Here is a 21,627-nt window from a genome sequence, read left to right as displayed (position 1 = left end):
GGGTATGACAGTTGCCCCTCTTTACTTACCTCTCATCGGAGATAAGAGGAAAGCAAAGATAGGATACTGATTTCGTCCGTCCTACCCTTTCCGTGATGACGACTCTCGTCTCTACTCCTTTTTTTTTCTTCTGCACAAAACAAAATACAAACAACAACAAGAACAACGAATATAATATACATATACACATATACACATATTTGGCGAAGGAACCGATCCGGAAAATAACAGAAAAACATATTTCCCAGTCACCAAAGGCTCCGTGCTTGATAATGGAGGACACATGAACAGCGCTAGGCAATAACATTCATGGGGCTCCGAAAAAAGTGGAGAATGGAGGATTGCACTAGAGGGTCCACACTTAGGCAATCATGAAGCATAGCTCCAAACTCGAAGGTGGAGGACACATGAACAGCGCTAGGCAACGACATTCATGGGGCTCCAAAAAAAAGGGAGAATGGAGGATTGCACTTGAGGGTCCACACTTAGGCAATCATGAAGCATAGCTCCAAACTCGAAGGTGGAGGACACATGAACAGCGCTAGGCAATGACATTCATGGGGCTCCGAAAAAAAAAAGGGAGAATGGAGGATTGCACTTGAGGGTCCACACTTAGGCAATCATGAAGCATAGCTCCAAACTCGAAGGTGGAGGACACATGAACAGCGCTAGGCAATGACATTCATGGGGCTCCGAAAAAAAGGGAGAATGGAGGATTGCACTTGAGGGTCCACACTTAGGCAATCATGAAGCATAGCTCCAAACTTGAAGGTGGAGGACACATGAACAGCGCTAGGCAATGACATTCATGGGGCTCCGAAAAAAAGGGGAGAATGGAGGATTGCACTTGAGGGTCCACACTTAGGCAATCATGAAGCATAGCTCCAAACTCGAAGGTGGAGGGTGCATGAACAGCGCTAGGCAATGACATTCATGGGGCTCCAAAAAAAAAAGGGGAGAATGGAGGATTGCAATAGAGGGTCCACACTTAGGCAATCATGAAGCATAGCTCCAAACTCGAAGATGGAGGACACATGAACAGCGCTAGGCAATGACATTCATGGGGCTCCGGAAAAAAAAGGGGAGAATGGAGGATTGCACTTGAGGGTCCACACTTAGGCAATCATGAAGCATAGCTCCAAACCCGAAGGTGGAGGACACATGAACAGCGCTAGGCAATGACATTCATGGGGCTCCGAAAAAAGGGGAGAATGGAGGATTGCACTTGAGGGTCCACACTTAGGCAATCATGAAGCATAGCTCCAAACTCGAAGGTGGAGGACACATGAACAGCGCTAGGCAATGACATTCATGGGGCTCCAAAAAAAGTGGTTGGCAGGACCGAACGGTCCACCGGGTTTTTCCACCTGAAAGGCAAACATGCTTTTTGTAAAGAAAAATAAATCATTCGCGAGAGCACCATATCTTAGAGAAACCATATACTTGTGCCAAGGGTAATCTTCCTTGTAACCGAGAATGAAGGGCAGGATGTCAACTTTTAGCTTTTAAATGAACATGCAGGGGAAACATCGGGCTAAGCTGAACATAAATCACTCATAGTGTATAAAACTCACACAGGCAAGTGTTTTATCCTATTCCCAAACCATAACTGCACCATGACTCTATTTTGCACGCGACTTCCTATCGAATCAAAGATCAAACGTACGATCACGGACCAATAGGATTTTCTCGAGGGTAGTGTTTTTTGTAGAGGAAGCTGGGTGTTTCGGTCTTTTCCTCTTTGTTCATGTGGGGTGGGATATCGCTAGTCGAGAATGGCAATCTGAAGGGAAGAGACACCAAAAATGGGTTTTCCTTTGCCGGCAGTCACTTACCTTGCCGAAAATTTATCTGGTCGGAAGGATCTCTGATCTTTTTATTTCATTGATCGAGAATTATTCTGTTTGCCTCCATTCTTTTCCGTTTTTACTTCCTTTCGACCTTTGATCGGGAATCCTTCTTTCCTTTCTTTTGTTCTTTTCTTTATTTTCATCTTTTTCTTTTTCTTTCTTTCCATTTCTTCTTTTTCTTTCTTTTCACTTCTCCTTCCCCATCCCTTTCTTTGGGAAATCGGGTTTTAGCATTCTATTCGCTCTCCCTTGAGGAGATTCCGCTGTCCTTTGTTTCGAGGAAGGAATGAGGATTCTTCTTTTTTTTTTATAGGCCAAGGTTCAAAAAGGTCTAAGGTTGTGTTTCAATGGGGTCTTTTATCGTGTGAACCCAATCTTGATATCTGGGGCGAAACAAATTTGGGTGTCAAGGTGTCGATTTCGGGCCGAACTTCCATATTGTTCCATAAGGTACACGTGACAATGATGATTTGAAAACAACGTGCAAAATTAGTCATGGCTACAGCCAGGTGGGCACTCAAGTAGCCCGTTTATGGCATTGTGATACTACGGTTGGGAATTTACACAAACAGACCCAATGTTTCCAAATTATGTTCTTTCATCAGTTCAATGAATTCATCCATTCTTATCTCGGTTTATTCTGGAAAATAAACTCTTAGCATCAGTCCCTTGTTTCCAGAAGATACGTTTGCTCTTTACGAAGGATTTATACTTCTTAATTATAACATGTCGACCTTCGCGGTCTTTCTTTCTTTTTCCTTTTTGTTTCATTCACAAAATTATACACCTGTGGTCCTTTATGAGGAAAACTTTTCTTTGTACATCTACATTCTTATACATGACAAACTTTTTCTGTACACGCATTGGAACTCTTTCTCTTTACGTCACACGGTCTATACACAAACCCTATTTACGTTCAAAGATTTTTTCATTTTTCCCAACACACACTTATGGTTCATACAAAAGTTTCTTCATATACACTCGTTGCTCACCCACACAAGAATTCCTTTCCACGCATCATTTACACACAAAAATCCTTTTATACACATTTTCATTTTACATATATATAAATAAAAACCTTTTTCTTTTCTTTACGAACATGACTTTTATTCACAACGCTTCTTTCTTTTTATTAGGATTTTTGGTTCATTTTATTTTTTAGGACGACGTTCCTAAATGAAAAACTCTACACGGTTCCGGAATTTCAACAAACATTATTGACAACAACGAAACTAGTACCGACGTAACAACTCAAACGATATGTATGTACAAAACAAAAGTCAATCAACACAAAACAAACATTAGTCCCTTAGTCAAACAAAAATAAGATGATATGTAACAGGAAAAAATGGAAACAAAAAGAAATATGGATCAAGGGATCTCCCAATCATGTGGCCCCGCTCCCTCCTAAGAAATCAAGTAAATCAGTCATCTCCTCGTCCTCGCGGGCCTCATCTGCCTCGTCTGGAGCCTCTGCTGGTGCCTCTCCTGCCCGGGCCTCAGGCCAATCTTCAGGCCATGCGACCTCTGCCCTGAACTGGTCCGGAGTAGGGCATGGAAAAGAAGTAAAACCCTGGCTCTGAAGGCTGAGGCTCAACTGGTAAAGACAATCATGGGTCTGTACATGCGCCCGGTGGTTGGCCGCCTGCTGGCGAACCAAATGCCGCAAATACTGCTCCGTATCAAACGATCCATCTGGGCCAGCTTGATGAGGTGGCGACGCGTCTGCGGCCTACGGAGCATCCCCCTGGGCCTGTCTCTGTGTGCAATACTTCTCAATGAAAGCTCGGGTGATGGGCGGCCGAATCACCTTGCTAGGTGCGACGGGGACTCCGAACGACTGGCAGAGTCCTGTGATCAAAGCAGGAAATCCCAGGGCCCTATTGGACTTATCCGGGTCCAAAGGGTGCCTGGTAGGTGCCATACCTACAAATAGATAGATGGCATCAGCGATTAACTGAGCCACGTGAATGCTCATCCATGTCAGGATGGCGTGCACCAGCTGACACTTCGGCAGGGGGAGGTCGGAATTATGATCGCTGGGCTGGATGTTGTTGAGCAGCAAAGTCATCCAGATCTGAGTCAAGGTGGTCATGTTGGTGCGCATGATCCGCACCCGTCTTCCAGCAGCAGTCCGGGCAAAATCCTGCCCCGGTATACATAGCAATTGGGTGATGGCCTCCTCATCAAACCCATCGGACCGATTCCTCCTCTGGCCATACTCGCATTCCTGGCCCTCCTCCAGCACTAAAGGGTATCCCAGGAACTGGCTGAGAGCATCCGCATCGAACGGGATCCACTGACCCCTCACCCAGGATCGCATAACTCGCACGCCCTCCTCTGTAGGCCAAGCATTAGCATAAAATTCGAGGACTATGTCTGGGTCGAACTTGGCCATGGGGGTAACCAGTGATGCCCAATGCCGGCGAACTATCTCCTCCTGGAAGTCAGTATACTCGTCGTCCCTGAGCTGGACACGTCGCTCCCAGAGAAATGACCATCCCTTGATGGCCTCGAAGCGTTGCTGGTGCTCAGCACTCCTAAAACGGTGGTTGTCATATTCGGGAGCGGAACTGGTTCCTTCAGCTGCTTTATCCTTCCTAGATCTCTTTGTGGCAAGCTTCCTCGGGGCCATTTCCTGCGAGAACAAACATTTAGAATTTATTTTTACAAGATAGTGTTTATCTTAACGCAAAAAATGTCATGCTAATCCCTCCGGTTTAGAACGAACTCATGCGCACGTTTAAAGTATCACATTTATGCACATGTGTATGTGTAGAATATCCTACTATTTATATCAACATAGAGGCCATCCAACACATTCTAATTGTCCTACATATATATGTATTTGAAAAGAACACACATTCTCACGCTCAAGGCATTGCGTCAAAATTTACACTTAACTATGTCCTAAACATTTGCTATCACAAACTACCTACACACACTCGAAATATATATACCATACAAACTTTCATTGTTTCACTCACACTTATGCATATTGGCAAGCTATTTACATTATGCACATACTTGCATTCAAAAGGGAATCCCGTGCTATCATACATTCATTTAGGAAGCGACCTCAATATTCCTTCACCCTTTGCAAAGAATTTCATGCCCCTTATATTTACCTATGTGTACACACTATTGCAAGGTGTTTTCCACGCTACCTCTATGTAAAGTATCAAACATGGGGCAGCCCAAATTTGAGCAAAAACTCTCACAAGCAAGTCCTAATTTTCATGCTTTTCTAATTCTAAAACCAAATTTTGGATTCCTAGCCATAAGCATGTTTCCTTGCATTGAAGCTACAAGTTTGGGTTCCTAAGCTTGGAATTGCATTTGGGCACCTATTTTGAATCTCCTATGCTGTACCTACATATAAGAAACAGTCCCACTCTCCCAATTTTACAAAATCATATTCATATATCATTGGGGCATTTCACCGAGCACTTGGTGGGCGCATGTTTGGACATAAATTGCAAGAGAATGGGGGCAATATGGCATGCCCCATTGCTTCAGAAAACAATACAGGCCTAAGGCTTTCTCACACAAATCCTCAATTCAACAAATCAAGCATCAAAGCAACCCAAAACTGCCTCACAAATATAAGCACGTTCTCACAATTTAGAGCATCAAAAGATGAAGAAAACACATCAATGGGAAGCTAAAAACTTAAGGATTGAATACTTACTTGTTGGAGTGAGTAGAAACACCAAAAATGAAAGCAAAATGCAACCAAAAGTGGCTTAGGGGAGCAAAAACCGCAAGCCTTCGTGAGTCCTCTCTTTTGAATGAGGGGGGGGGAAGTTTTTGGATACAAAAACGTTCCCCTCCCTCGTTTTTATATTTTGAATGCAGGGGTTGCTCGCCCAGGCGAGCTAACCTGCAATTTTTTTTTTAAAAGGGTGCATTAACCATGCCTCCCCCTACTCTTATGGGTTAGCGTTTTGCCTACTTGAACCTACTTAAGTTAGAATTAGGCGTCGATTACTTAAAAAACAAACAATAGTAGTAAAATACTACGAAATCAAAGGATACTGGGCTGCATCGCAGCGATATTCTCCGCTGGCCCAGCGCCGGGAAGAGGTGACGATTGGTCGGTCGCGATCCTATCCTCCATTCGCCTCCCTCCCTAAGTACCTGCAAGTAGGAGACAAACAATATGCGGCCAATCGTGACCGGTCATCGTCTTACCTTGGTTGATTTCTGCCATTGACTTGTCTTGACTTCTGACCGTGGCCTGAAACGATTTTGCTCCTTGCTATCACAAGATATGCATGTGCATGTGCATGTATGAATGTTTCTAATGCGATAATTTTATTTTAGTGAAGACTGGTTAGATTCAATTTTAAATAAGCATTTAGGGCACCCCATACACCGAGCGAAGAGGGCTCAAGCTATAACAAATCTAAAACACAAGGTTTGAAACCAAAGGGAGGACTGAAACCTCGCCCATCTTTTCTTTTCAAAGAAATGAGACAAATACAGTGAATGGGAATCCCTAGAGGAAACCAAGAAGAACGAGAAAAAACTCAGAAATAAAAACATGCAACGGCCCTCTCGATTGCCCCAGACTTCAAGCGTAATATCGTTTAATTACATCGGAGTTCACGGGCGAGGGCAGCTCCTCGCCATCCATGTTGGTGATTATCAGAGCACCCCCAAAAAAAGCTCTTTTCACCACGAAAGGACCTTCATAATTCGGGGCCCACTTGCCTCGATTATCTTTAACATCATGGGACATTTTCTTCAGCACGAGGTCCCCCTCGTTGAACTTGCGCGGGCGTACCTTCTTGTCGAATGCGTTCTTTATCCTTCGTTGATACAAACACCCATGGCTCATGGCGGCCAAACGCTTACCTTCAATAAGGTTGAGTTGGTCGTAGCGTGCCTGAGCCCATTCCGACTCTTCTAGGCCTGACTCTGCTATTATCCTCTGAGAAGGAACCTCTACCTCAAATGGGAGTACTGCTTCCATCCCATAAACCAAGGAATACGGCGTTGCCCCAGTAGAAGTTCGTACTGAGGTTCTATATCCATGCAGGGCGAAAGGCAACATCTCATGCCAATCTTTGTATGACACGGTCATCTTCTGAACAATCTTCTTAATATTTTTATTCGCAGCCTCTACAGCCCCATTCATCTTTGGCCGATAAGGGGTGGAGTTATGATGCTGGATCTTGAAATCTTCGCACATTTCCTGCATCATCTTATTGTTCAGATTGGTGTCAGTGATGATCTTCCTAGGGAGTCCGTATCGACAAATCAACTCCCTCTTTTTGAATCTGACCACCACATTTCTTGTGACATTAGTATAAGAAGCTGCTTCGACCCATTTGGTGAAGTAGTCTATCGCCACAAGAATGAAGCGGTGACCATTCGAAGCCTTGGGTTCGATGGCCCCAATAACATCTATCCCCCACATTGAAAAAGGCCAAGGGGCGGACATAACATTCAGAGGATGTGGCGGAACATTGACATTGTCCGCGTATGCCTGACATTTATGACACTTCCTTACATGGGCACAACAATCACTCTCCATGGTGAGCCAGTAATAACCGGCCCTAAGGATTTTTCTGGCCATAGCATGCCCATTGGCATGTGTCCCAAAGGAACCCTCGTGGATCTCCTCAATCATGAAGTTCACCTCTTTGGCATCTACGCATCGTAGGAGGGTCATGTCGTGGTTTCGTTTGTACAGAATGGTACCACTTACAAAGAAACAGTAGCCAATCTCTTCAACGTCCTTTTGTCATTGTCAGAAATCCCTGGTGGGTATTCTTTGTTCTCGACATATTGTTTGATGTCGAAATACCACGGTTTCCCATCCCGCTCTTCCTCTATTGCATAACAATATGCCGGCCTGCCTTGAGATTTGAATTTGATGTACGGTAGATCCCCGTGTGGGGCAAGTTGAAACATGGATGCCAGGGTGGCTAATGCATTAGCCATTTGATTATCTTCCCGAGGTATGTGGTGGAAGGAAATGTTGTCAAAGTACTTGGCTAACCTCAAGATGTGAGTTTGATAGGGTATCAACTTCGGATCCCTAGTTTCCCATTCTCCTTTCAATTGGCGTATCACCAAAGCTGAGTCTCCATACACCTTGAGTAGTTTTACATCAAAATCAATGGCCGCTTGAACCCCGAGGGCGCATGCTTCGTACTCGGCCATATTGTTGGTACAATCAAAACCTAGCCTAGCCGTGAAAGGAATACACTGATCATCCGGGGATACAAGGACTGCCCCTACTCCGTGGCCCAAAGCGTTAGATGCCCCATCGAAGCAAACGATCCATTTGTCTATGTCCTCGTGCGTCCGCTTCTCTTCAAACAGGGCCATGATATCTTCATCTGGGAACTCGGGGTGCATCGGCCAATAATCCTGGAGGGGTTGCTGGGCCAAATAATCCACTAAGGCACTTCCCTTTACCGCCTTTTGGGTGACGTAAATGATATCGAATTCAGATAATAGTACCTGTCACCTAGCAATTCGTCCCGTGAGGGCCGGTTTCTCAAAGTTGTATTTCACGGGATCCATTTTGGAAATAAGCCATGTGGTATGGCTGAGCATGTACTGCCTAAGCCGATGTGATGCCCATACCAAAGCACAACACGTCCTTTCCAGCATTGAGTAATTCATCTCACATGCGGTAAACTTCTTGCTCAGATAGTAGATGGCTTGCTCCTTTTTCCCAGAATCATCATGCTGACCCAACACGCACCCCATAGACTCATCCAACACGGTCATATACAGGAAAAGAGGTCTTCCTGTTACAGGTGGCATGAGCATCGGGGGATTTGCGAGACTCTGTTTGATCTTCTCGAAGGCCTCTTGGCAGTCACTGTTCCACAGGACCGCCTGGTTCTTACGTAATAGCTTAAAAATGGGCTCACAGGTAGGGGTGAGTTGCAAGATAAATCTCGCGATATAATTCAACCTGCCCAAAAACCCCCGAACCTGCTTCTCCGTGCATGGTTCCGGCATTTCAAGGATGGCCTTCACTTTCTCGGGATCTATCTCTATCCCTTTCTGACTTACGATAAATCCTAGCAACTTCCCCGACTTTACCCCAAAGGTGCATTTGGTTGGGTTTAGTTTTAATTGGTATTTCCGCAACCTTCCAAACAGCTTACGCAGATTGACAAGGTGTTCATCCTCAGTCCGAGACTTGGCAATCATGTCATCTACGTAGACCTCTATTTCCTTATGCATCATATCATGGAACAACGCCACCATGGCACGCTGATAGGTTGCCCCAGTATTTTTCAGCCCGAAAGCCATCACTTTATAACAGAATGTCCCCCATAGGGTGACGAAAGTGGTCTTCTCTACATCTTCGGGTGCCATCTTTATTTGATTATACCCCGAGAAACCATCCATAAATGAGAAAAGGGCGAATTTGGCAGTATTATCTACCAATATATCAATGTGTGGCAGGGGAAAATTGTCTTTAGGATTGGCTCGGTTCAAGTCCCGGTAGTCTACACACATTCGAACCTTGCCGTCCTTTTTCGGGACCGGGACAATGTTGGCCACCCACTCCGGGTACCGCGCCACAGCTAAGAAACCCGCATCAAACTGCTTCCTTACTTCTTCTTTAATTTTTAAAGACATCTCGGGTCTCATTCTTCGTAACTTTTGCTTAACCGGGGAAGACCCAGGATTCAAAGGCAACTTATGTTGCACAATGTCGAAATCCAGACCGGGCATGTCTTGATATGACCACGCAAAGACATCTTGATACTCTTCAAGAAGGGTTATCAAGCCTTGGCGGATAGGCGTGGTCATACCGGTTCCTACCTTTACTTCTTTCTTTTCCTCCGTGGTCCCCAAGTTTACCAATTCGGTTTCTTCTTGGTGAGGCTTCATTTCACGTTCTTCCTGAGCGACCAACCTCTCCAACTCTGGTGAAAGGACGTCCTCTTCTTCTTCCTCGTTTATCGTTTGGCTTATATCTCGATCGAAATCGATTGTCAAACCCTCGTTGTTAGGATCCTCAAAGAATCGACCCTCATATCTATACCAAACAAGACAAAAGAAACAAAAACATGCAAAATGATATGAGAAAAGGTGGAACTGCAAGAACAGATGAAACAAGATCTCTTTGTTTATTTAATAAGGTAGGTTTCACAAAACAAAAGAGAAAGGAAATCTATAGGCTCTAATTACATTGAATCAGCGGTATAGACTTCTGACTGGCTTATCACGCGCCAGTTCCCCACTTGGGAATCGGGGTGGCATGGTTGCACAAAACTTGGTGGGTCATGAGGGAACTCCTCTTCTATTGCGGCCACCTCCTCCTTGGACACCATTCCGGCACTGGTGAAACACTGGCTAATACGGCCGGGCCATACCCTATCCGCCCGAAGTCTTGACGGCACATTCCTCCTCCCCGGCATCCCGGGTTCATACCCTAATCCATATTTGTATGGATTTCCCTTGATATCGACCACGTCGGCATTTCCGAGGCCGTCCTTACCTAGACCCATTCCGGGCTCAAATTCGTTCCTGAGCATAACACACGCCACCATTATGGCCACGTTGGAGAGAGAAGGTAGCAACGGACTTGGTTCCACAGAAGCGCAGCTCACCACTTCGAAGGATTGGAAAGTCGTTTCCAATTATTCTTCTGTCGCTTCTACGTATGGGGCGGAGGAGGGGCAGCTCACTAACATATCCTCTTCACCCGACACTATCACTAAAAGTCCACCCACTGCGAACTTCAATTTCTGGTGAAGCGTTGAAGGGACCACTCCCAGCGCATGAATCCAAGGTCTTCCCAAAAGGCAGCTATAGGCAGGATTTATATCCATTACTTGAAACACCACGTTGCAAGTGTGGGGGCCTATCTGAATAGGAATGTCGATTTCCCCCATCACTTCCCGCCGAGTACCATCAAAGGCTCGCACCACCATTGAGCTCGGTTTTAAACGTGACGCACTAAAAGGAAGCTTTTCCAAAGTGGTTTTTGGCATCACATTCAAACTTGATCCATTGTCGATAAGTACCTTTGTGACAACATGGTCCATACATCTCACCGACACATGTAGAGCCTTGTTGTGTCCTCTCCCCTCAACGGGAATCTCTTATTCCGCAAACGCGATATAATTGTTGGTGGTTATATGATTAACGATGTCTTTGAAACCCTCCACTGAGATATCATGTGCTACATGGGCATCGTTAAGGACCTTTATCAACAGCGCGCGATGAGGCTCGGAATTTATGAGCAGTTCAAGCAGAGAGATCCTTGCTGGAGTTTTATTCAGTTGCTCGACTACCTTAAACTCGCTTTGTTGGATGAGGCGAAGGAACTCATGGGCCTCTTCCAAAGTCACTGTCTTACCTTGAAGACCTTCTTTCTTTTCAGCCCCTCTTACCACTGGAGGATCTACTTCTTTCGAGGGGGTGGCTACGTCTGTGGGCTCTTGGACCATGGGCGCTTTTCCCTTGGAGGGCAACTCCGCCGGGTGAGGGGAAGCGAACACCCAACCACTGCGGGTTATGCCACTGAGGCCGGTGATGTTGGTCACCTTAGCTGACAGGGAGTCAACTTCAGTCGCAACTCTTTCACTGAACGCGGGAGGGGTATACTTCCACGGAACGGCCTTATTACTTTGATATGCAAATGGCGTTGGCTTGGGCGCTGTCTGGGGATACATGGGTGTGGAGCCGGTCCCTTTCCTAGTAAAACATATCACTAGGGCCTTGGGGGTTAGAGGAACCTTCTTCTCTTCCGACTGCATGCAAATTTGTGGTTCTTCCCTCCCTCCTATGGACACTTCAAGCTGCCCGCAATCCATGAACCGCTGAAGCAATTCTTCCACCGCGGGGCAGGTTCCATGTCATGTGACTCCCCGAGGTGAAACAAACATTCATCCCTTTCGTCTCCACCACGGGAGACCATGCACGCCGCTTGCAGTAATTGATAGATGAAGCGTCTAGAAGTAGCCACCTCTCTTAATCTCTTTGCCCGCGATGGCCCATCCTCTTCGGTGGCTTTCACGCTAGCCCCTCCATGACTAGCTAACGGGTTGGTTTTAACATTTTGGCCTTCCTCCTGAAACGATAGCCAGCCGGCACTAATCAGGTGCTGCACCTTATACTTGAACGGGATGCAGGAGTCAATATTGTGTTCGGGAACTCCACTATGGTACGCACACTTGGCACCCGGGTCATACCACTTGGGGTAGGGTGGCTGGAGAACCTTCCCGGGTATGGCCACCACCAAGTAATTCTCCAATAATGAAGGCCATAACTCGGAGTATGCCATGGGAATAGGAGAGAAGTTATCTTTCGGGAGCGGGTGCTGTGCATATTTATAGCTCGCGCCGGGGGCTGTATTATTAACTAGCCGGGGAGCGGCTGGAGTTGTGCGTTGGGCCGGCGCTCTTTCTGCTACGGGTAGTCCTTTTACTTGAGTCGGGAGGGAATTCCTGGCTCGGATTAAAAAATTTGGGGGATTGGGCTGGTATGAGCTTTGGATATTTTGGGGTGCTTTCATCCACGTTAGGACGGGGGTGACCACGTGGGCGTCTCCTTCCTTTTTCCTCGCGCCCACTACTGGGGCTCTTCTGTTGTTGTAGGGGGCCACATTGGAAGCATATTTGAACTTGCCTTTTCGTAGTCCAGATTCAATCCTTTCTCCGGCGAAGATGAGATCCGCAAAGTTAGCTGGCATGTAGCCTATCAGCTTTTCATAGTAGAACGTGGGTAACGTATCTACCATAATTGTGATCATCTCCCTTTCCGTCATGGGCGGTATGACTTGGGCTGCGAGATCTCTCCATCTTTGGGCATATTCCTTAATGGACTCATGCTCTCGCTTAGTCATACTCTGAAGCTGGTTCCGATCGGGAGCCATATCCGTATTGTACTGGTACTGCCTAATGAAGGCAGTTGCCAAGTCCTTCCATGATCGGATCTGGGAAGCTTCCAGATTGGTATACCATGCTACAGCTGCTCCGGCCAAGCTGTCTTGAAAGAAATGGACCAACAACTTTTCGTCCGCAGAATACGCCCCCATTTATCGACAATACATCCGAAGATGCCCTTTCGGACATGTCGTCCCTTTGTACTTATCAAAGTCCGGTACTTTGAACTTGGGAGGAATGACGATATTGGGTACGAGACATAAGTCCGCTAGATCCGAGAATGGGTAATTGCCGAGGCCCTCGACTGCTCTCAACCTCTCTTCAAGCGCCTCAATCTTTCCCTTATCTTCCATGAAGGGAACAGATTCTTTTATGGGTGTGGGTGAAGTCGGGATATGGCGGACTATGTTTGGTTGGGGTAGTTCATGGGGGGACGGATCTTTGAGGTGGAGCAGGGGACCGAGATGGGTATCTCCTTCCTCATCGTCTTGCCCGGGATAGTCGTCATAAGGTGGGAGCTGCCCCTCGAAAGTAGGGGCTTGGCTTAAATCTTCCGGGGTGGCACGGGGAGTGAAGTCCGGAGGCAAGCCATAAGGATAAGCTTGCGGGCTATACCTTCGACCAAACACTGTCGTGTTTCTGTCTCGGCCCGGATTTAAGGCGGGCTGCAGCATCGGCTTCGCTTCCCTAACTGTACTGGAGGCGGTTGTCGTGGCTTTATCCTCTATAGTTTTCTGGAGTTTTAACATGACCTCCGAGATGGAAGCCATTTGATCTTTTAAGGCCGATAGATCGGCCTTCATCTGTTCCTGCACGCCCTCTTCATTATCCATTTTTCTGGATCAAGTGTTATAGGGGTGCCTTGGTGTTTTCTTAGTTATGATGAAATTCCTAAAGAAATAAACAACGGTGAGTATGCCACCAAAACATGAATATGCAAATGAATGATCGGAGCACTTGGATCCACCCCAAGGGTTTTTTAGATAACATGATGAGTTCAGAACTTCCCATTTTATAAAAAGAACAAAGCTTTCATCTAGCCAAGATTATACAAAGGTGTTACAAGAGAACCTAACGGTTTCTAATTATGTGGGCCATCAAATCTATCATGTGTTGACAGTAATTGATTAGCCCATGAATCTCCTCGGGGGCCGTACACACTTCGGCCATGGCTTTTGCTTTGGCTCATAGATGCGGGAGGTCTTGACTTCCATTCAAGGTCAAGGCAAACCTATCCATCCACATAGTCGCCTCTTGATGCAATGCATCAATCACCCTCCCTCTTGCTTCTTTTTCGGCGTACACTTGTGCAAAATCCTCCACTAGCTTTTGTTCATGGGCCACAGACTGGTTCAACTCTTCCTTGTATTGCCCTATAATAGCTAGCATGCTTTTCTCCGTGGCTTCCAAGTGTTGAGCCAAACTCCTCTTGGATCTTGCGCACGCAGCTAACTCTTCTTTTAAGATCATGCCATGCACCCGTGACCGGTCTCTTTCCTCTCTTTGGAGCTTGAGCTCACTGTTGCTACCCCACAATGCTCCTCGGAATTTCTCTCGGCCATATTCCTCCTTGCGGGCCCTTTTAGTTTCTTGTTCAAGGGCTCTTGCAGTGGCCGTGTTTTCCTTTTGTAACTCGGTGCACTTTTTCCGGATGTGTGTATTGGCTGATTTGAACTTCTCCTTGGCGAGTCTCACCTTCCCTAGCTCTAATTTGAGAGCTTGGACTTCTTCATCTTCCTCCGGAGCTTCGAAGTTCTCCACATTGATAACTTTCAATTTGGAGAGCCAATCTAACCCTCGCGTGTGAACTCTTAGCCATCCATGATAACCACCGATGACGCCGTTTCGGATGCCTCTAAGCTCCTTGTCTTTCTTCAACGGACTTCTCCACGCCTTGTGGACTCTTTGTATCACCTTGAGACTTTGCGAGCCTAGATCCCTCACAAGGAAAGGCGAGAGACTTTCTTTGGTTGGCGCTCCCCTCATGGGGTACCCTAGCTGTCTTATGGCGAGTACGGGATTATAATTAATACAACCCCTAGTCCCTATCAATGGAACATTAGGGTAGTCCCCACACGAGAAGAGAACTCCTTCCTTGCCTTCCTTCCAACGAGGAAACCAATTGATTGTGTTGCCTCCTATTCCATCCAAATGTTGGTCCCAATCGACTCTTCCTTTTTCGGCGCATGAGCGATAGCTTTGAAGCGGACACGGGTGTCTTGTGTCTTGTTGGAATAGGTGTGAAAACAACCACACACAGAGAGCGGGTAAACAACATACAATCCGTGCACTGTTTTTCTCACATCTTCGGTCAAAGGTATCAAACAAATCTGCTAAGATAGCCACCACTGGACTCTCTTTGCTGTGGTGATACGCGAGGAAGGCGTCAATGGCGGCTAAGTCCACCAAACCGTCCACGTTCGAAAAGAGGACAACCCCAAAAATCAACAAAGCTAGTATATCCACGAACGGGCCCCACTTCTCTTGGCTCACCATATCCCTTGCCTTGCCTTCCAAGTATTTCCGTGGAAGGCCCACTACGCCATTGCGAGTTTGCTTCATGCGATCCAACTCTCTTGCCGACTCCCCGACCACAATTGCAATCTTGCTCAAGGAGGGAAGAAACCCGGAGAAAAGATACGGTTTTCTCCCCCCAAGAGGGCATCCTAGTATCTCCTCAAACTCTTCAATAGTCGGTACCATTTGGAAGTCCCCAAACATGAAGTACCTCAATGGCTGGTCATAGTATTGGGCGAGGGATATGACAGCCTCCGTAAATACCTCCGCCGCGGTCAAATCTAGAATCTTTCCGTACACTTTGCGAAAGGCTTGCCTTTGGAGAGGTCCCATCGATCGTCCCAATTCCTTGAGGCTGGTGACATCTAGACTTTTAACCTTGACTTGATAAAACCTTTTGCCATTTTGATTTGTCCCCATCATTTACATAAAAAAGGGGTGGATCAAGACTCTGACATGAATGATGCAATGCGTATGCATGAAACGGAAAGAAAACAACACAAAGGGGTAATTCACACATACGAGACTGCAGAGATCCAATTTTAATGCTACATTTTGGGCATGATGGCGCCTCAACGTAGTATTAAAAAGGTTACGTATTCCTCTAAAGAAACCAAACATCACTAGCAAAACTATAAACTGGTGCTATTTACCAAAGAATGCATGAGAACGAATGGTACGGAGCGTGTTTGCTCTTTGCCCCTATTTGGGAACCTATAAGACAATATCTAGGGGTCTCTAATAACTATTCCCCAACAATTCATAACTCACACGGTTGTTTTCTAGAGGTATCATCACTTAAGATAACAATATTGTGGCGGTATGGAATACCAGCGACAACACATTATAAAGAGAGAAAGCTCTAGACGAGTTTTCACTATTATCAAGCAAGTCGGAGACCTAGCATGATAATAGATTCACCTCCACTCCTTAAATTCCCATGAACCCGGGTATAGGGCCCCTTTTTTACTCAAACCCGTGGGTGCTTAGAATGCAGTGTAAAGAATGCGAAATAGACAACACTTATTTACATTTTACACAGTTCAACAAATGCACACACGAAGTTTCACAAATCCACAATTCCTTAAAATAGGCCTAACTCACAAAAATAGTCCCCAGTGGAGTCGCCAACTGTCGCAACGTGCCCTTTGCGGGCGAGCGAGGCGAGGCTCACGGGTGCGCTTTCCAAAGGAGGAAAGATGCGCGGAGTCGCCACCAACGTTTATTTGTGGAAAACGTCGGGAAAACCAAAGGAAACCGGTCAAAATGAAAATTCTAAGTTCGGGAGTTGTATTTACGTTTGAGGAAGGTATTAGCACCTCTCACGTTTGTCTCAAAGGACAACAGCCTATTTTTTAGAATTTTGGAATTGTGTTATCTTAACTTTTATTTCTTTTTATTTTTTGAGGTCGACAAAAGTGGGGCTTTTGCTCCTACGTACCCTCCATCGAAGAGGAAATCAGACCTACGTAGTTCTTTCTTATGCGTGAATCAAGTGATTCTTTTTACTTGAAGGGTGATCATTTTAAGGCGTTGGACCTTAAAAATGATCCATTTTACTTGGTAAGAAACTGAAATGATAAACTTTCAAAAACCCTATTTTTGCGGACGAGCTTGACTAGGCGAGTTGATTTTAGCCTAAGTTTCACTTTAGTTATTAGTCAATTCAATTAAGAATGAGAAATCTCAAAGAGAAAACGTCCGATTGATTTTTCGCTTTATTTTACTAAAAGGAATTTTTTGATTATTATACTATTATTTTACCTCTTTTTTGATTTCCAACGTGGTTACAGCACGACCGAACGGTCGGAATTCATTTTAACAGAAATTAACGGATGATACAATTCAAATGATCGGTGGAAATTTATTTTATTTTTAGATTAGGCGAGAAATGACTTAAATAAATGACTAAAGCACGTCAAAAGGGGGTATAGAAAGCGAATGAAAATGAGAATAAAAATACATGAAACAAAATGTGGACCACCGCGGGTATATAGAGTGAATTGAAAAGCTTGGTTTGAGGTACTTACCCGTTGAAGACTGAAGAAAACGAAGAACGAACAATGAATGTTGAAGAACGGTCGAGAATCTTCGCGTAATTACTCACAGAAACGTTACGGAAGCGCCTCGGCTTGGATTTTCTTCACGGAAATAATTTTCCTCAGCAATTTCGAGAGAATAAGAAGTGCCAAGCAGGCTGAACCCCTTCTCCCTTCACTCATCCCCTTATTTATAGCAAAATAGGGGAGGAGCTTGCCACCCAGCTCGCCCAGGAGAGCTCAGCTCGCCCAGGAGAGCTCAGCTCGCCCAGGCGAGCAAGGTTACTTCCTCCAGAAGCAACAGCCTTCTGGAGGAAGAATCTGGAAGGCCCAAGTGGGCCTGATTACTATTTGTACCCCCCTTTTTACTAAATGCACCCCCCTTTACCTTTTTTGGTAATTCTTTTTCCGTAACGTTACGAAACTTTACGAATTTCGTAACGATACTTATTTTCCTTCCGCAAGGTTACGAATCTTCACGGATTATGTATTTACTCTTTTTTAGCTTTCGAAGAAGTTACGAAAACTCACTGTGAAAAACACCTCCTTTCGATTTCCGTCACATTACGGAATTTTCACGGATCGCGTAAGCCTGCTTCCTTTTGATTTTTCGGCACGTCTCGGGACTTCACATATTGTGCAACAAAGGGTGCCCAGTATCTCGAAGCGGCCAATCAAAGGTTGTATATCATCAAATAATAATCCCCGGACGAAATTAGGGTATGACATCAGGCTTGACCTACAATATCAACATAAGTAATGAATTTTGGTAAACTTCTAAAGAATTTATTTTTAGCAAGATTAACATTTATCCTTACACTAATGTTGGTATAATCATCAATGTATTTGCAACCAGACATCCATTTTGCTACCAACATGTTCCAGTCATTGCTAGCATGGTATATGTAATTATGAAGCATAACTATTATTAGAACAAAAAAAATATTTGATGTCTTAAAAATTAAGAGTTTGTAATCTGACTATCCGTTCAGCTATTGACCAAGTCCTTCAGGTTCAATCAATGGAAAGTTAGAAAGAATAGGCTTAACATCGTTGACAAGGTCATAAAATGAAGGGTCTTGTAAAATTTATTCTAAAAACATAGCTTACACATAATTAACATAATCAAGTATAATTCATTATTCATAACAAAATAATGTTTCTTTCTTTATCAATTTAAGTTACTTACAACTTTTCTAGCCTTTCTCCTCCGGAATTTATTTCTTGTCTCACTTGACAATGAATCTAGTATGATAAGTTTTTTTTTCCAATGATGTCAACGACAAATCTAATTGTTTATCACTTAAATATAAATGACTTCCAACTTTAACAAAAAAAAATTGCACAAAAAAATACCTCATCCAAAATATCAACATTATTCATGAAATCCTTCTTATAGTATCTAATAATAGTTTCAATCATTGTCTTGTTGTTGAATGCATATTGTTGCATTATGTATATCAACAAGAAAATTTAGTTCATATTTTTCATATAGCTGAATGGTAACATTGTATACCAAATGAAAGACAAAATCTATTATACCGCAAAAATTATAGGCAAGAACCAAGCTATCAAATATGTTCTTGCTTTTTCCTCACAACTTAGTTTGCTAGCAAGAAAGTTAAGCACCTACAAAAAATAACATTTTATAAATTCCAGCAAAATATAAAAGTTGTATTGCTTCATTCATATTGTCAAATATTCTTACTTCTTTGTCAACCTCCTTTTATGGCATCAAAGTCAACATCCTTTTCCTTTCCCCTTGAACCCAACATGAGTACTTCATCAAAACATCTTCTCTAAAAATAGAAAAAAAAAATCAGCTATATAAATGAGAACCAAAAGTTGTGGATAATAACAAATTCAATTACAAACCTAAGTGAATTATCAGGTTTGTTTGTTTGAAATATGTATGAAGGAACAACAACCTCCATCTTATTAAGTATAATATTTTTTGGGGGTCTAAAGGATACGAGCATCCACTAAAAATACATAAAAATTATGCAATTGTTAATGTATATAATTACTACCAATACTTTGATTATAAAAAAAAATCATTAAACTTACATTTGGTATCTTAATTCCAGATGTTTTGCCTTCATATTTCCCAATAGCAATTGGGTGGTAAGGAATGTTGTATGTATTACTTAAAATATGAAATATGGAAAGTTTTACAAATTAAAAGTCATTATCAATATGATAATTGAGAATTCTTACTTTGAGGAGATTTTGATGTGTTCACGCTTGCGGATAATCTTTTAGAACATGTCATAGCCTCAACTATTAGTCTATAAGCTCAAGTTTGATTTATCAATTGTTATACTAATATTAGTTGTGGAACATTCCTTATATAGTGAACACAAGAAATACGTAAGAAGATAAATAAAATATAGAAGTGGGGGAGAGAGAGAGAGAGAAGGACACAGATTGGAACATGGGAAACCTGCACCTAAAGTACTTAGAACACTTGTTTGTCTAATACCATATTTTATTGATGCCGAGTAGTTACGGGACAAAGTAACACTTATCCCAATTGAGTTTTTTTTTTTACGAGGTGAATTATTAAGCTACAAATGTGTGTATTTTAATTTATTTTAGTTGGAATAATTTTTATTCACTATATATAATTACCATTCTACTTTATAAGAATAAATCATCTATGTTATAAAAAAACCAACTTCAATAATAATTAATAGTGAGAACTTTTATATTTCATTTTTTTTAGTTATTTTCACCTATTATTCCTTTGTCATGCTTGGTTTTCCTTTTTTCCTATCTTCTTTTTCATGTATTTAATTTTATTTTTAAATTACTCAAATTTTAACATTTCAATTAATACATCAAATAAGGTTTAAATACATTTTTAGTCCTTACAATTTAGTGTTTTTGTATTTTTGTTCATGTAATTTTTTTTTTGTTTTTAGTCATTGCAATTTATGTTGGTTTTTTTTTGTCCTTAAATTACTTTAGATAACATTTTGAACAATGAAAAAAATGTTACCTAAACCATTATAAGAATGAAAAACAAAACAAACAAAATTTGCAAAAACTAAAAACAAAAATGTGTGTAAGACTATGAGTAAATATATTTTCACATTTCGAATATTGTATCAATTTGTTTGCCATTTTGAAGAACTTAATTAGCTTATTATGTTAATTTTATAAACAAATGTATTTGAAACATGCGTCAGAATGACAATGACTTGTGCGAATGCAAGAGTACCGTACTAGTTAAGCAAGAAAATAAACACAACCAAAATATTAGTTAATGTTTTACCCAACTCCACCCTCATTTTTTAGTGTGATTTATAATTCATCCACTGTTTGTCACAATTTTTTGTACATAACTCAATACTTGAGTTCAAAGCATAATTTATAAAAACAGAACAGGTGATTCATCCGATAAGGCACTTGGTCATTGGTCAAACTAGTGAGTCACTAACTCAATCACATGACCCAATTTTTTAGTTTATTTTTCTAATTATGGTTTTTTTAAACAAGTATAGGTAAATGGTCAAACCAATGAGTCACTAATTGAACAACATTACCCATTTCTTTAGTGTATTTGTTATGATGATTTCTTTTTTACTTCTTTAACAAATATTCATATTTAATCTCAACCATTGAAATAATTATTCTTAATCTAATTGCTCATAATGTTGGTTCAGCCATACAATAACTACTAATTTTTTTATAAAAAAAATCAACCACGGCCTTAAGATTACTATTACTATTTAAAATGATTAGGGTTAAAATATATTTTTAGTCCTTCTACTTTTTGTCAAATTTGATTTTAATCCATATACTTTAAAATTGACCATTTTGAACTCAAAATTTGAAAATATGTTGATTTAATCCCTCTCTATAATACAAATGGTCAATTTTAGGGAACAAAACCGCATGATTTTCAAAGTACATGAACTAAATACACATATTTATCTAACCCAATTTTCATTGAAAGTTCAAGGACCAAAATTGTTGATTAGAAATACAAGGACTAAAATAAAAATTTACTGGAAGTAAAGAGATCAAAACCATATTTTGCCAAAAAAATCTTAATAAACAACACAACTTTCATTACATTAGAAAATAGGAAACTATTTTCTGCATTTCCCATTAGCTTCATGGAGGTCTTTTCGGAATGTAATTTTATGTTATAGAAAGACCATCCCATAATATAATTTTCTGGAAAGACATTTCTGGAATGTAAATTTTTACCTTTGCGGAATGTAATTGTAGGTGGTGCTTGGTTTGAGTATTTTCTATTTTCAATTTAAAGAAAATAGAAAATAAGATTGAAAATACATTTGCTTAAAATTTAGAAAACATTTTCCTTTGAAAATATTT

This window comes from Glycine max, chromosome 20 (assembly GCF_000004515.6).
Source record: "Glycine max cultivar Williams 82 chromosome 20, Glycine_max_v4.0, whole genome shotgun sequence".
Lineage (NCBI taxonomy): Eukaryota > Viridiplantae > Streptophyta > Magnoliopsida > Fabales > Fabaceae > Glycine > Glycine max.
This window is presented reverse-complemented; position numbering follows the sequence as displayed.